Here is a 13443-nt window from a genome sequence, read left to right on the forward strand (position 1 = left end):
AGGAAAAAGTGAAAAGAGGCAGAGATCACTGGGAATGGAACAGAACCAGAACAGGAAAGAGCCACTGAAGTCAAAGGTTTGGAAAAGAAAGGAAGTGAGTGATGTCAAAAGCTCCTGAAAGACCTGTGATAATAATGAAACCCAGAGAAAGATTCAGGGATTCGCTGGATAAAAGACTCCCGGGGTGGAAGGCAGTTTGAGAGATCAGAACTCCTGTACCTTTTTCCCCATTTTCCAAATCTGATTCTTCCACTTAGCTAGTTGACAATCTTGGGTGAGTCATTTAAACACTTTGTGCTGAAGTTGGGGTGAATAAACCCTCCTTCACTGGCTTACTGTGATAAATTTCAAAAGCTACCTGGTACTTCCCTGTTCCCCCTCTCTTCTTTATTTTTCTCTCTAGCCTTTATCACCTTCTAAACAATTATATAATTAATTTTAAAACTTGTCCCTTCCCACAAAATACTAAAATATGAGCTGTTCTAGGAGAGCAGGGATTTTGTCTTTTTTGTTCACTGCCCCATTCTCGGTGCCAGGCAAATAGGTGCTCAGGAAGTATTCATTGGAATAATTATTCCAGTGGAAACCTCTGGAATTTACTAGACAGTGTGTCAGTTTCCTTCTCACCAGATCACCAGGGAATTCTCTCTGTTGGCTTTTCAATGGGGAACAGATAGTAAATGGGAAGCTCACTTGGCTAGGAGTCAGAAACCCAGAAGTGCTGAACTTATTAATAGCATTTGCTTTACGACCTTGGGTTCATGCCCCTTGCCAAGCTTGAGTTCCTCCATCTGACAAAATCAGGAGGCTGAGAAGTTCCAGTATTCCATGCAGGTGAAGATCTCTGAGTCCGCAGGACTTTGGCGGAAGATGAGTCCTGGGCTTATGAGAGGAGTGGACAGGACAGCAGAGATGCCATCCTGCTTCTTTCCCAAGACCACCCTCACCTGCAGGCTGGCTTTCCAGCCCTGCCCCTCCCCCTTCAAAGAGGAGCCATCCTCTCCCCGAAACTGGTCTTGCTCTCTCACCAGCACTAACACAGTCAGAGAAAGACAAGAGAGGGGGGTTCTTTCCTCTATGCCTCTCTTTTTGGAGAAAGAAAACTTTTCCCAGATTCCTCCCCTGATAGACTGCTCATAAATCACTGGGCAGAAATGGGTCACCTGCCACCTGCTGACCCAGTGATTGGCGGGGACCAGTGATTCTCAACAAGGAGTAATTTTGTACCTTGGGGGATATTTGGCAATATCTGGACACAGCAATAGTGCAGCTGTTGAGAAATCCTGGCCTAGTCTAAGGTGTGTTATTCTTTTAAATTCTCTTAGATTCAATTTGGTAATATTTTACTTGGGATTTTAGAATTGGATACAATTGATAAAAGTGTGGTTGGTCTGTAATTTTCTTTGTGTGTGCTGGTCTTGTCATTTGGCATCAATGTTATACTATATAGCTTTTTTCTTTTTGTTTAAAAAAAGAAGGTGTTCTTTTTTAGGGCTTCCCTTGTGGCTTCCTCAGTAAAGAATCTGCCTGCAGTTCAGGTAGACCTGGGTTCGATCCCTGGGTTGGGATGATCCCCTGGAGGAGGGCATGGCAACCCACTCCGGTATTCTTGCCTGGAGAATCCCCACGGAGAGAAGAGCCTGGTGGGCTACAGTCCATGGGGTCGAAAAAGAGTTGGACACGACTGAAGGACTAAGCACATACACAGCACATATTCTTCTTTAATCCTCTACATCATTTAAAATAACAATTCTTAAAGTTTTGGTAGAGTAACCCTATGAAACTATCCGGACTTGGTGCTCTTTTTTTGAGGGGGGGTTGCTTTCTGACAACATTTATTTCTTTTAAAGTACTTTGTTCTAATTCTCCATCTCTTTTGATAATTTGTATTGTCTAGAAAATTATTTCATCTGTGTTTTCAAATTCAGTCACATAGAGCTAAGCAAAGTAGCCTCTTATTATTCTGTTTTCAGTTCCTATAACTTCTTTTTCATATTCTTTTCCATTATGGTTTATTATAGGATATTGAATAAAGTTCCCCGTGCTAAACAATAGGATCTTGTTTATCCATCCTAAATGTCATGTCTTGCATCTGTTTTTCCCTAAGTCCCAGTGCAGCCCTTCCTTACTCTCCCTCATCCCCCAGCGACCACAAGTCTCTTCTCTACGGCAGCGAGTCTGTTTCCGTTTCATATATAAGTCCATGATTTCTTCCTTAGTTCAGTTCAGTTGCTCAGTCGTGTCCGACTCTTTGCGACCCCACGAACTGCAGCACACCAGGCCTCCCTGTCCATCACTAACTCCCGGGGTCCAGCCAAACCCATGCCCATCAAGTCAGTGATTTCTTCTTAGTATATGGTGAGTCAGTGGTTATTTCCCATTGGGATCACTGTTTCTTTGGTGCCTTTATATGCACTCTCTTTGTTTTTCCTGATTAGGTTTTCCAACATTTTAACTCTTTCATTGCCCTTTTGTTTCTTCCAAATGAGCAGTATACTCTCGGAAAATCTCAGTGAGGGCTAATAAAAGCTCTTGAGGCTGGCAGATAAATAAATAAAAAAAAATTTTTTTTTTAATGTTTATTTGGCTGCACCAGGTCTCAGCTGTGGCATGTGGGACCTAGTTCTTCGACTAGGGATTGAACCTGGGCCCCCTGCATCGGGAGTGAGTCTCAGCCACTGGATCACCAGGGAAGTCCCAAAACGAAAGTTTTAATACAGGAGACAGAAAAGCCAGAAAGAAGAGAGTTAAATCAACTTGCTAGAATCAGAGCCCATACTCGCAGCTCAGAAAGACAAGACCATATAGCAGAGTGAGTGGCGCTTAAATTCTTCTCATGGCAAAGAGAAAAAATATTCCTGCAGCCTACCTCCTAGTTGGGCTTACTTTAGCGATTACCAATATGACTATTTTTAGAGCCAAGCTTGCCTGTTTTATAAAGGCTTTTCTTGTTTAAGAATATGCTTTTTGTCCTTTACTGTTTTGCCCATCCTTGGCCACCGGTGCCGTAAAGGCTCATGAAATTGAGGAAACACGTTGAACTCCCTGCCAGGTTATGAGGGTTCATTACAGTTCAACCAGCTCTCAGACACATTGACTGCTTTCTGTTGGTCTCCCAATTAATCGTGTCTATTACTAACTGCAGTAATTCCTTCCATCTGCCTTCCTCGGCTTCATTTAGCTGTTCCAATTCCTCCAGTTACATGCTGTATTCATTGTCTATTGCTGCCGTAACGAACTGCCACAGATTTGGTGGCTTAAAACCACAGTTTACTATCTGACAGTTCTACAGCTCAGAAGTCCAGTAGGAGTGGCGGATATCAGCTCTGGGTCCCAAAAGGTTGAAATCAAGTCACTGACCCACCCGGTCCTTATCTAGAAGCTCTTGGGGAGAAGTTACTTCCGGGCTCATTCAGGTTGTTGGCAGAATTCAAATTCAGTTCCACATGGTCATAGGACTGAGGTTCACATTTCCTTGTTGGCTGTGGGGCAAGGGTTACGTTCAGCTTCTGGAGACTGCTAACACTCCCTGACTTCATCTTCATAAACGGGCAATGATAGATCCCATCTTTCTCCTCCTTCAAAAAGCTCTGGCCTCCTGTCTACTAGACCTTCCCTCGTGGCTCAGATGGTAATTTGCCTGCAGTGCAGAAGACTTGGGTTCCATCCCTGAGTCTGGACAATCCCCTGGAGAAGGGAATGGCAACCCACTCCAGTATTCTTACCTGGAGAATTCCATGGACAGAGGAGCCTGTGGGGCTGCAGTTGATAGGGTCACAAAGAGTCGGACACCTGAGTGACTAACACTTCCACTTTCTGTCTACTAATCTCTTCTGCCTCTTATTCTACCCCATCTCTCTGATGAAGTCTTCTGTTTTCCTCTTCTAATTTAAGATTTCATGTGACTATACTTGACCTACCTGGATAATCCAGAATAATCTCCCTGTTTTAATATCAGCTGATTAATAACCTTAATTCCATCTGCAAAACCCTTTTATAGCAGTACCTAGATTAGTGTTTGATTAAATAAGCAGAAGATGGTGATCCTGGGGGAAACTTTTACTTTGGGCCACATGGCATGTGGGATCTTGGTTCCTTCTACCAGGGATCAAACCTGTGCCTCCTGGAATGGAAGCACAGAGTCTTAACAACTGAACTGCCAGGGAAGTACCACGGAGACCTTTAGAATTCTGCTTACTATTCTTCATTACCCTTACTTCATTCATTGTTACCCTTTCGTGTTCATTACCATAAGAATTTAAGCATGAATTTCTTTTTGAACACCGCTTTAACTCACATATTCTAATACGTCCTTCAGTAGTTAGAAATTTTGGTTTTGACTCTTTTTTGACAAAAGATTTGCTTGAGAGGGCTTTTTGATAGCTGAATGGCAGATCAAATTCATGGATTGAAATTTTCTTTCAATAGACAAAGTTAGTCAATTTACATTTCTTGATATGACAAATACTTTTGGTCATAGTTATATTATGTTTTATAATTTTTTTCAATATTAAAAAAGTGTTTACAACTTTAAAAATAGATTTTTGTGGATAGCTTCAAAATAAACTTTTACTCTATGAACTGTTTGAGTGTACACAGGTACATTTGAAAGGTTCTGTTGTATGCATATGAAATAAATTTATGTTCATTTTTTCCCTTCCCCATTTCCATCATCTGCCTTCCTTCCAGGCCCCACGCAGTTGAATTCTTGTATTTCACAGTGTTCACACATGGTACCCATCGTGTTCATATTTATGTCTTCAAATATACTTACCACTTGATTTATAAACTTTACATTTCTTTTTATGAAATCAGCATCATCACAATACTTTTCACCTTTACTCCGCCTTCTCTCTCAACTATTGCTATAAATATAATTAACATATTGCTAGGTTTGGGAATTCCCTGATAGTCCAGTAGTTAGGACTCTGCACTCTCACTCTTGGGGCACAGTTTCAGCCCCTGGTCAGGGGACTAAGATTCCACAAGCCGTTTGGCCAAAAACATATTGCTAGGTTTATAATATTTTCATTCCATTTTATAATAAAAGGCATTCACATTTTTTAAAGTCCCAAGACTAGAATAAAATAAAATGGCTTTTATATTCTCTATGAGTTCTTTTGGTGAAGTTGTCTCTATTCATCTCTTGGTTGACTCAAGTTATTTTCTAGTAGATTTTTCAAAAAAGGAGTATGGAAAATGTATTATATATATTTACAATATATGCATATTAAATTTTTAATGTTTCTGTCTGGATGCCTTACTTTCACCTTGAATTTTAATAATGACACTAAGGCATGTCTTATTTTTGTTATTGTCATTAACTTTTCTGAGAGAAGGTGTGATCTTTCACTCTGCAGATTTTTTAATACTGGTAGATTGATTGAATTATGTCTTTTTAAAAATAATTTAAAACTATGTTTTGAAAGTAGGTTATAAAGCAGTGTGTAGAATTTGATCTTATTTAACAGAAAACCATTTTTACAAAAGATTTGAAAAGATTAAAAATAATTTAACTATGATCGTCTCTGGGTGACAGCGATATTGTGTTTTTATTTACTTATTATTTCTTAACTGATTCCTTAATTTTCTGTCATAAACCTATATATTTTTTTACAGTAATAAAAGGCATGAAGGGGACTACCCTCGTGACCCAATGGCTAAGACTCTGCTCTCCCAATGCAGGAGGCCAGGGTCTGATCCCTGGTCAGGTAACCAGATCCCACAGGCCACAGTGAAGATCCCATATGCTGCAACTAAGACCTTCAGCAGCCCGATAAATAAACATTTTTCTTTAAAAAAGGCATGAAGGGAAACCCTCTCCAGGGCTTCTGGGAAGGCTTTCCTAGCCATCACCAGTGACGTCACAGGGGCATCGAGTGTTCCTGACATAAAGTGATGAGAAGGGCACTTCGCCTCTATGGCATTCTTTCTAAAAACCCGTGAAAGTGAAAGTCTCTCAGTCCTGTCCGACTCTCTGTGACCCCATGGACTGTCTAGTCTCCAGAATTCTCCAGACCAGAACACTGGAGTGGGTAGCCTATCCCTTCTCCAGGGCATTTTCCGACCCAGGAGTCAAACCGGGATCTCCTGCATTGCAGGCGGATTTTTTACCATGTGAGCTACCAGGGAACCCAAAAACCGATAACCCCAATCAAATTATAAGAAAAACTTTAGATCAGCCCAACTGGAGGAATCATTCTACAAAACACCTAACTGGTATTCTTCAAAACTGTTAAAATCATGAAAAATAAGGAAAGACTGGAAAAGGGCCACAGACCAGAGGTGACTGTGGAGATAGGGCAGAGAAAAGCAATGTAATGTCTGGATTGTATCCTGGAATAGAAAAAGGACATTAAAGGGAAAACTGGTGAAATTCCAGTGAAGTCTGGAGTTCAGGTCATAGCAACGTCCCGATGCTTTGTTGGCTGCGATGTATGGTAGCACGCAGGGAAACTGAAGCCGAGCGAGGGGTGGAGGGGAGCTCTGCAGGTGCGACTTTCCTGTAAATTAAAACTTAGTCCAAATTAAAATGGTTATTTTAGGACTTCCCTGGTGGCCCAGTGTAAAGGATCTGCCTGCCAATGCTGCGGACCTAGTTTCAACCCCTGGGCTAAGAAGATTCCACCTGCTATGAGGCAACCAAGCCCTGCACACCCCAGCTACTGAGTCCACGCTCTAGAGCCCTCAGGCCACAGCCAGAGAAGCCCGCACGAAGCAACAGAGACCTCAGTTCACTTCAGTTCAGCCGCTCAGTCGTGTCCGACTCTCTGCGTCCCCATGGACTGCAGCATGCCAGGCCTCCCTGTCCATCACCAGCTCCCCGGAGCTCACTCAAACTCACGCCCATGGAGCTGGTGATGCCATCCAGCTATCTCGTCCTCTGTCGTCCCCTTCTCCTCCCACCTTCAATCTTTCCCAGCATCAGGGTCTTTTCCAATGAGTCAGCTCTTCGCATCAGGTGGCCAAAGTATTGGAGTTTCAGCTTCCAGATCAGTCCTTCCAATAAATATTCAGGACTGATTTCTTTTAGGATGGACTGGTTGGATCTCCTTGTTGTCCAAGGGACTCTCAAGAGTCTTCTCTAGCACCACAGTTCAAAAGCATCAATTATTTGTCACTGAGTTGACGCAGCCAAAAATAAATAGGTAAATAAAAAATTTTTTTTAAAGAAAAAGAAAGACATCCAGGGACAGAGGTTCTTTCACTGGGTGTTTTCGGATCTGGTGGTTTGCCTGGATTTGCTATAGCCATCCAACTATAGGGCAGAGTTAACCTGAGAACAAATTTGGCATCAAAGGTGACAGATGGAAGACGGTGAGGCCTGGATCTTTGATGGTGCCAGTGAGCTGCTAAATAAATTAAGCACTCCTGGAGCTGCCTGACATCTAGACTGATTGTATGAAGTAATAACTGTTTTGTTTGAAATTTGTTTTTCCTCCTGTGGGCTGCGGTTGAAATCATTGTAGTTGGGAAAGGCAGCTGAGTAAACAAACTGATACAGTGAAGTGTTTCAGGCGCAGAGGTCAGAGTCTCCAGTAGGTGAAGGAAGGACTGGCAAGTTCTGCCTGCAAACAGCATCAAAACAGTCTCGCAGGGTAAGTTACTATTCGACTTGGTCTTGAAAGGTGACAGGTGTTTGCTAAGTAATGAGGTGACAGGGCTCGGTATGCAGGGATCTGGGAGGGGCGGTTAATGTTCCTCCAGACTCACAGGGAGGCGGAGGGGTAGAAGGGCCACGTCAGAGATGGGCCTCTGCAAGGGGACCAACATGATCAGAAGCCTCGTAACGCGCTCATCGTGGCTACTCTGCCAGAGTTTGGATGGGAGACCAGATTTACCAGTGGAGACACTTTGAACCCATGCGTATATCCTGCTTGTTATATTTCCTTCTAAATTTAGCCTCCATTGATGATTCCTGCCGGGTCCATTTTACTGTGGTGGTTGTGAAGCATTGGTCCCATCTCCAGAACTCCATCTGCACTCACTGGTTGACTCTCAGCATTCACTCTGTTGGGTTGATCAAAAAGGTCATGCAGGTTTTTCCGTAAGATATGGAAAAACTTGATCAAACTTTTTGGCAACCCAATACTTTTTTCCTCTCTCTCCCTCCCTTTTTCATTAATATGAAGTCATTGATTCCTGATTCTAATGGGTTATTATTTATAAATGTCCTTAATCATTTTGGTACCTAATATCCCATACAACAAACTGTGGAAAATTCTTAAAGAGATGGGAATACCAGACTACCCTACCTGCCTCCTGAGAAACCTGTATGCAGGTCAAGAAGCAAGTTAGAACCTTTGGACTAGTTCAAAATTGCAAAAGGAGTATGCCAAGGTAGTATATTGTTACCCTAAGCTTTGGGCTTCCCTGGGGGCTCAGATGGTAAAGTGTCTGCCGGCAGTGCAGGAGACCTGGGTTCGATCCCTGGGTTGGGAAGATCCCCTGGAGAAGGAAATGGCAACCCACTCCAGTACTCTTGCCTGGAAAATTCCATGGACAGAAGAGCCTGGTAGGCTACAGTCCATGGGGTCACAAAGAGTCGGACACGACTGAACGGCTTCACTTCTATTTATTTAACTTATATGCAGAGCACATCAAGTGAAATGCCAGGCTGGGTGAATCTTGAGCTAGAATCAAGATTTCTGGGAGAAATATTAACAACCTCAGATATGCAGATGACACCACTCTAATGGCAGAAAGTGAAGAGGAACTAAAGATCCTCTTGATGAGGGTGAAAGAGGAGAGTGAAAAAGCTGGCTTAAAACTCAACATTCAAAAAACCTAAGATCATGGCCTCTGGTCCCATCACTTCATGGCAAATAGATGGGGAAAAAAATGGAAACAGTGACAGACTTTCTTTTCTTGGGCTCCAAAATCACTGCAGACAGTGAATGTAGCCATTAAATTAAGACTCTTGTTCCTTGGAAGAAAAGCTATGACAAACCTAGACAGCAAATTAAAAAACAAAGATATCATTTTGCCAACAAAGGTCCTTATAGTCAAAGCTATATATGGAGAGTTTAGACCATAAAGAAGTTTAAGTGCCAAAGAATTGATGTTTTCAAATCGTAGGGCTGGAGAAGACTCTTGAGAGTCCCTTGGACTGCAAGGAGATCCAGCTAGTCCATCCTAAAGGAAATCAGTCCTGAATATTCATTGGAAGGACTGATGCTGAAGTTGAAGCTCCAATACTTTAGCCACCTGATGTGAAGAGCTGACTCACTGGAAAAAAATGTGATGTTGGGAAAGATTGGGAGCAAAAGGAGAAGAGAGCAGCAGAGGATGAGATGGTTAGATAGCATCACTGATTCAATGGCCATGAATATGAGCAAACTCTGGGAGATAGTGAAGGGCAGGGAGTCCATGGGATTGCAGAGTTGGACATGACTGAGCGACTGAACACCACTGCCACCACTTAATATCCCAGATTTGGCTGGTGGCAGCCTCTTCAAGTCCTCCTTTCTCTTGTGAAATGCTTCCTAATATTACTAATTTTTTAAGTGCTTTCTTACATCTTGGCATAACAAAATGTTCCAGGCTGCTCATCTCGTATTTGTGATGTAATAGCCCCTGGAATCAGCCATTTCTCTAATAAACCCTGATTCCTTTAAGTGCAAAATGGTATGGAAGAACAAATCTCAGTGCAAAATATGCTTATTGCTAATGAGGTGTGTTTGGTTTTAGACCCTCCTTCCTAGCAGACACAGCTGAATATATATATATATGAATATTCATACCCATACCTAGTTTAGAAATCATGAATGCACACTGATATCTCCAATTCCAATTCATTTCCACAAGGTTTTTTTTTTTTTTTTAATCTGTTTCCTTCCATTAAATATTTGTATGTTTCTTCTTCCAGAGTAAACACTCTGGCTCTTAAAGCATCAACACATTTATTGATTTGTCCAATCACATATCAAAAATAGTTTCAGAACCATTTTGCCAATACGAGTACATAGACAAACCTGCAAAAAGCGTTCACAGTTCCTTTGCAGTTTTCTCCCTACCCCCAGCCCACCAGTACTTAGCTTCTTAACCACTTCTTTCTAACAAGATCGTTTGCCATGGGGTTTCCCTGGTGGCTAAGTAGTAAGGAATCTGCCTGCCAATGCAGGAGAAAAGAGTTGGATCCCTGATCTGGGAAGTTCCCACAGGCTGCGAGGCAACTAAGCCCGGGAGCCATAACTACCGCAGCCCAAGCACCCTAGAGCCTGGGCTCCACCACAAGAGAAACCACCACCATGAGAAGACCACGCGCTGCAGCTAGAGTAGGCCCCGCTCTCTGCAGCTGGAGAAACGCCTGCAGAGCAGCAAGGTCCCAGCACAGTCAAATAAATAAATTTTTTAAAAATTACTTAAAAAAAAAGATTGTTTGCTGGAAGCGGGCAGGGCACTTGAGGAAAGGGAGGAGGTGTGAAATAGCCGTGGGGGAGGAAGGGAAAGAGCTCTTCAGTTTCAGAAGCAGAGGATCCATTTCCGAGGAGACACACGAGCAGGGGCCCCGGTGCACTTGATGCGGTTTTCCTGCAGCCATTTTGGCAGCCTGGGTGTAGGAGTAGAGGAGACAGATGGTCAGTGGGGGCGGGGGGCGGGGCTGGAAGGATCCAAAGCTGGGGAAGTACCAGGTGGATGTGCAGAAGGATGGAGGGTGAGGAGTCTGGTGCGCTGGCAAGAGAGTGGTTGACGCAGTGCACCCTGGGCTCTGGGCTGCACGGGGGAGGAAGAGAAGCAGGGAGAGACAGGAAGGGGAGTGGCTGGAGTTTGAGCCCAGCTGAGAAGCTGTTTACTGACTTCTGGTCACCGAATCCGATGGCTCAGGGGACTTGTGGGAGAGACGGCTTGTGCCAGACTTGGTGGGGACAGGATGGGAGGGGACCTACTGAGAGCAACCCAAGTGTCTTTGTTTCCCCAAGGACCAGAGGCCGTGAGAGAGGGTCTAGCTGGCCCAGGCCAAAGAGGGATGTTGTTTCAGGCACCTTGTTGCAATCCCTGATCAACAGCTGGGAGAAGTATTCAAACCTTTGTGATTTTGTGAAAAATGAAGGGACCTCAGGGATCATTTCACTTGGATCATCACTTCACTTTTCAGGTCAGAGAACGAAGGTCCGGAGCTGTTGTTAAGCAACTGCACTCCCTCAGCCCCGAGCCTGGGTGGGACTCAAACCCACGTAGCTGACACATCAGTTAGTGGCTCTCTCTAAGCCGTGACAGTGCTCTCGAGCTGCAGCAGCATGTCTTACTGGCGGCTTGTTTGGGCTCACTGGTCTGTTCCCACCTGGGCTTGGAGCACAGGAATGGAGGCTGACACATCACTGCCCTCCCTGTGGTTCCTTAGTCACTGCTCACGGCATTCTTCATGATCAGAGAGTCTGGGGGAAGAGACCGTGTCATAGGGTGGGAGTGCCAACAGGAAGCTGGAATTTTCAGGGAGCATTATTCTTTCTATATTCTGAGGGTCTTCTTTCTTTTGACCCTTCCTAAGCAAGAACTACTCTGGACACGTGGTGCACACTTTGTCAGTAGGGCTTCGTCTATAAACATACTAAGTAAATACTGCCTTTCTGAATCTAATTTCACAAGAAAGTTTGTTTCTCAGAGACCACATGGCTCAGCTGCACGGAGTCGAGCTGAAACACACTTAAAGGGGAAAATAAAGTCCAAGCTTCTTTTTAGCCGATCAGGTGGCATCAAAGTGAGGAAAAGGGGTAAAACTGTCAGACCTCGGGAGGCATTCAGAGATGAGCTCATCTTCTCCAGGAAGAGTCTGCTAGGAATGGACAGAGGTGTCATTGGTGGGATGTAGTTCAACTAAGCCGAGCCAGGCCACACAGATTTATCTTTGTTTACAAAGGACAGGGTAGGCTTTGCAGCTTCAAAGGCATCCTGTGCAGAAGGGCCAAGTCTCTGTGCCCTGGGAACATTGCTGCTACTCTAGGCAATTAAGACAGAGCTAGTCTGAGAGCAGCCTGGAAAACCAGAAGGTAGCAGTTCTATTTCCACAAAGCAGAGCCTTTTGTGTGACGTTTTTGTCAACAGCTGGGAGTCAGTCTGGTGACAGGAGGGACTTCCCTGGTGCTCCATGGGTTAAGCCTCTGTGCTTCCACTGCAAGGGGCATGGGTTCAATCCCTGGTTGCTGCACAGCCGAAAAATAAAAAAACTTGGTGACAACATCGTTAAACCAGTGAGCAAGGGTAGTTTCAGAGTGGCTGGGTGCCAGATTTCTCAAATTCTTGCACTTTATTTGGGCGACACCACACAGCTTGCAGGATCACAGTTCCCCCATGAGGAATCACACTTGGACCCCAGCAGTGAAAACTCCCAGTCCTAACCACTGAGCCACTAAGGATTCCCAAATCCTTGTACTTTAAAAATGACAAATGGAAAAAACACCTAGAATCCTTGCTTTCAAGGAAACTCTTATGTCTATACAGAGTTGCAGTGTTTAATGGTTCATCAAGAAACTTCTAAAGAGTAGAGTAATGGTTACCGTGATCACCTTACCTCATGAGACTTCTAACAATGTCACATCTCAAAAACAGAAAAGGGGCATGCTGCCATCAGATGGTAACAGGAGCTCAGTTGTGACCATGTGGTCCAAAAAGTGACGCTTCTAAAGAAAACCTGTTCACCTGAAATCCATTTGAAATCTTAAGAAAACGACTTGTTACCAACTATGCATTCAGTTTATAAAGAAAAAGTATACTCAAAAAGCATGAAATAACTAAAAAGAAAACCAAGTATAAAGCACATTATCATTTTCCCCCATATCCTTCACCTTTGTTCGCAGCTGTCCAGTGCAGGCTTTTTTTTTCCTCTTTTTTTTTTTAAGTTGGAGGATCACTCCTTTATGTTCAGTAAAGTCGATCTTGTTCTCTGACCCAACTGAAACACTCTGTTTTGTCTTTTCTCTCATTTCATTCTCAAGGTTGACTCTTAGAGGTCAAGATGCTTTGTGCTGTTTCCCCTGCACCTGGAGTCTTATCATATTCACACAGAATTAATTACCTGTTTGTCATTTCACAGCTTCTTCCCAGGGTCATCTCTCCCAGCTTCCTATCAAAAGCAGAAGGAGAAATGACAGGCACGGTGGCTTAGCTGCTGCAGTGTGTACATTCCCTGTGGGGCACTTTTTCTTAATCTAAGCAGGAAGATTGGTCCCTCTTTTCTAAAGAAAACAAGTAGCGACTCCTTTCTGGAGCTGACTGTGGGCTGGGCAGGGCCCAGCACTCAACTACTGCCTTGGCCTTTTGACAATTATTGGATGTGGAGGCTGTGCCTGGATGACATGGGATTCTCTCCTTTTTGCTCCTTCGGTATCTTAGCAGCCAAACCACAGCTCTCAGGAAGCATTCACTCTCAAAAACCACTTCTAAAAATCTGATCATGTATTCTGATTTTTATTCCAAAAATATTATATCGGGGTGCTTTTTAAA

Source organism: Oryx dammah, unplaced genomic scaffold, assembly GCF_014754425.2.
Source record: "Oryx dammah isolate SB20612 unplaced genomic scaffold, SCBI_Odam_1.1 HiC_scaffold_17, whole genome shotgun sequence".
In the NCBI taxonomy this organism is placed as follows: domain Eukaryota; kingdom Metazoa; phylum Chordata; class Mammalia; order Artiodactyla; family Bovidae; genus Oryx; species Oryx dammah.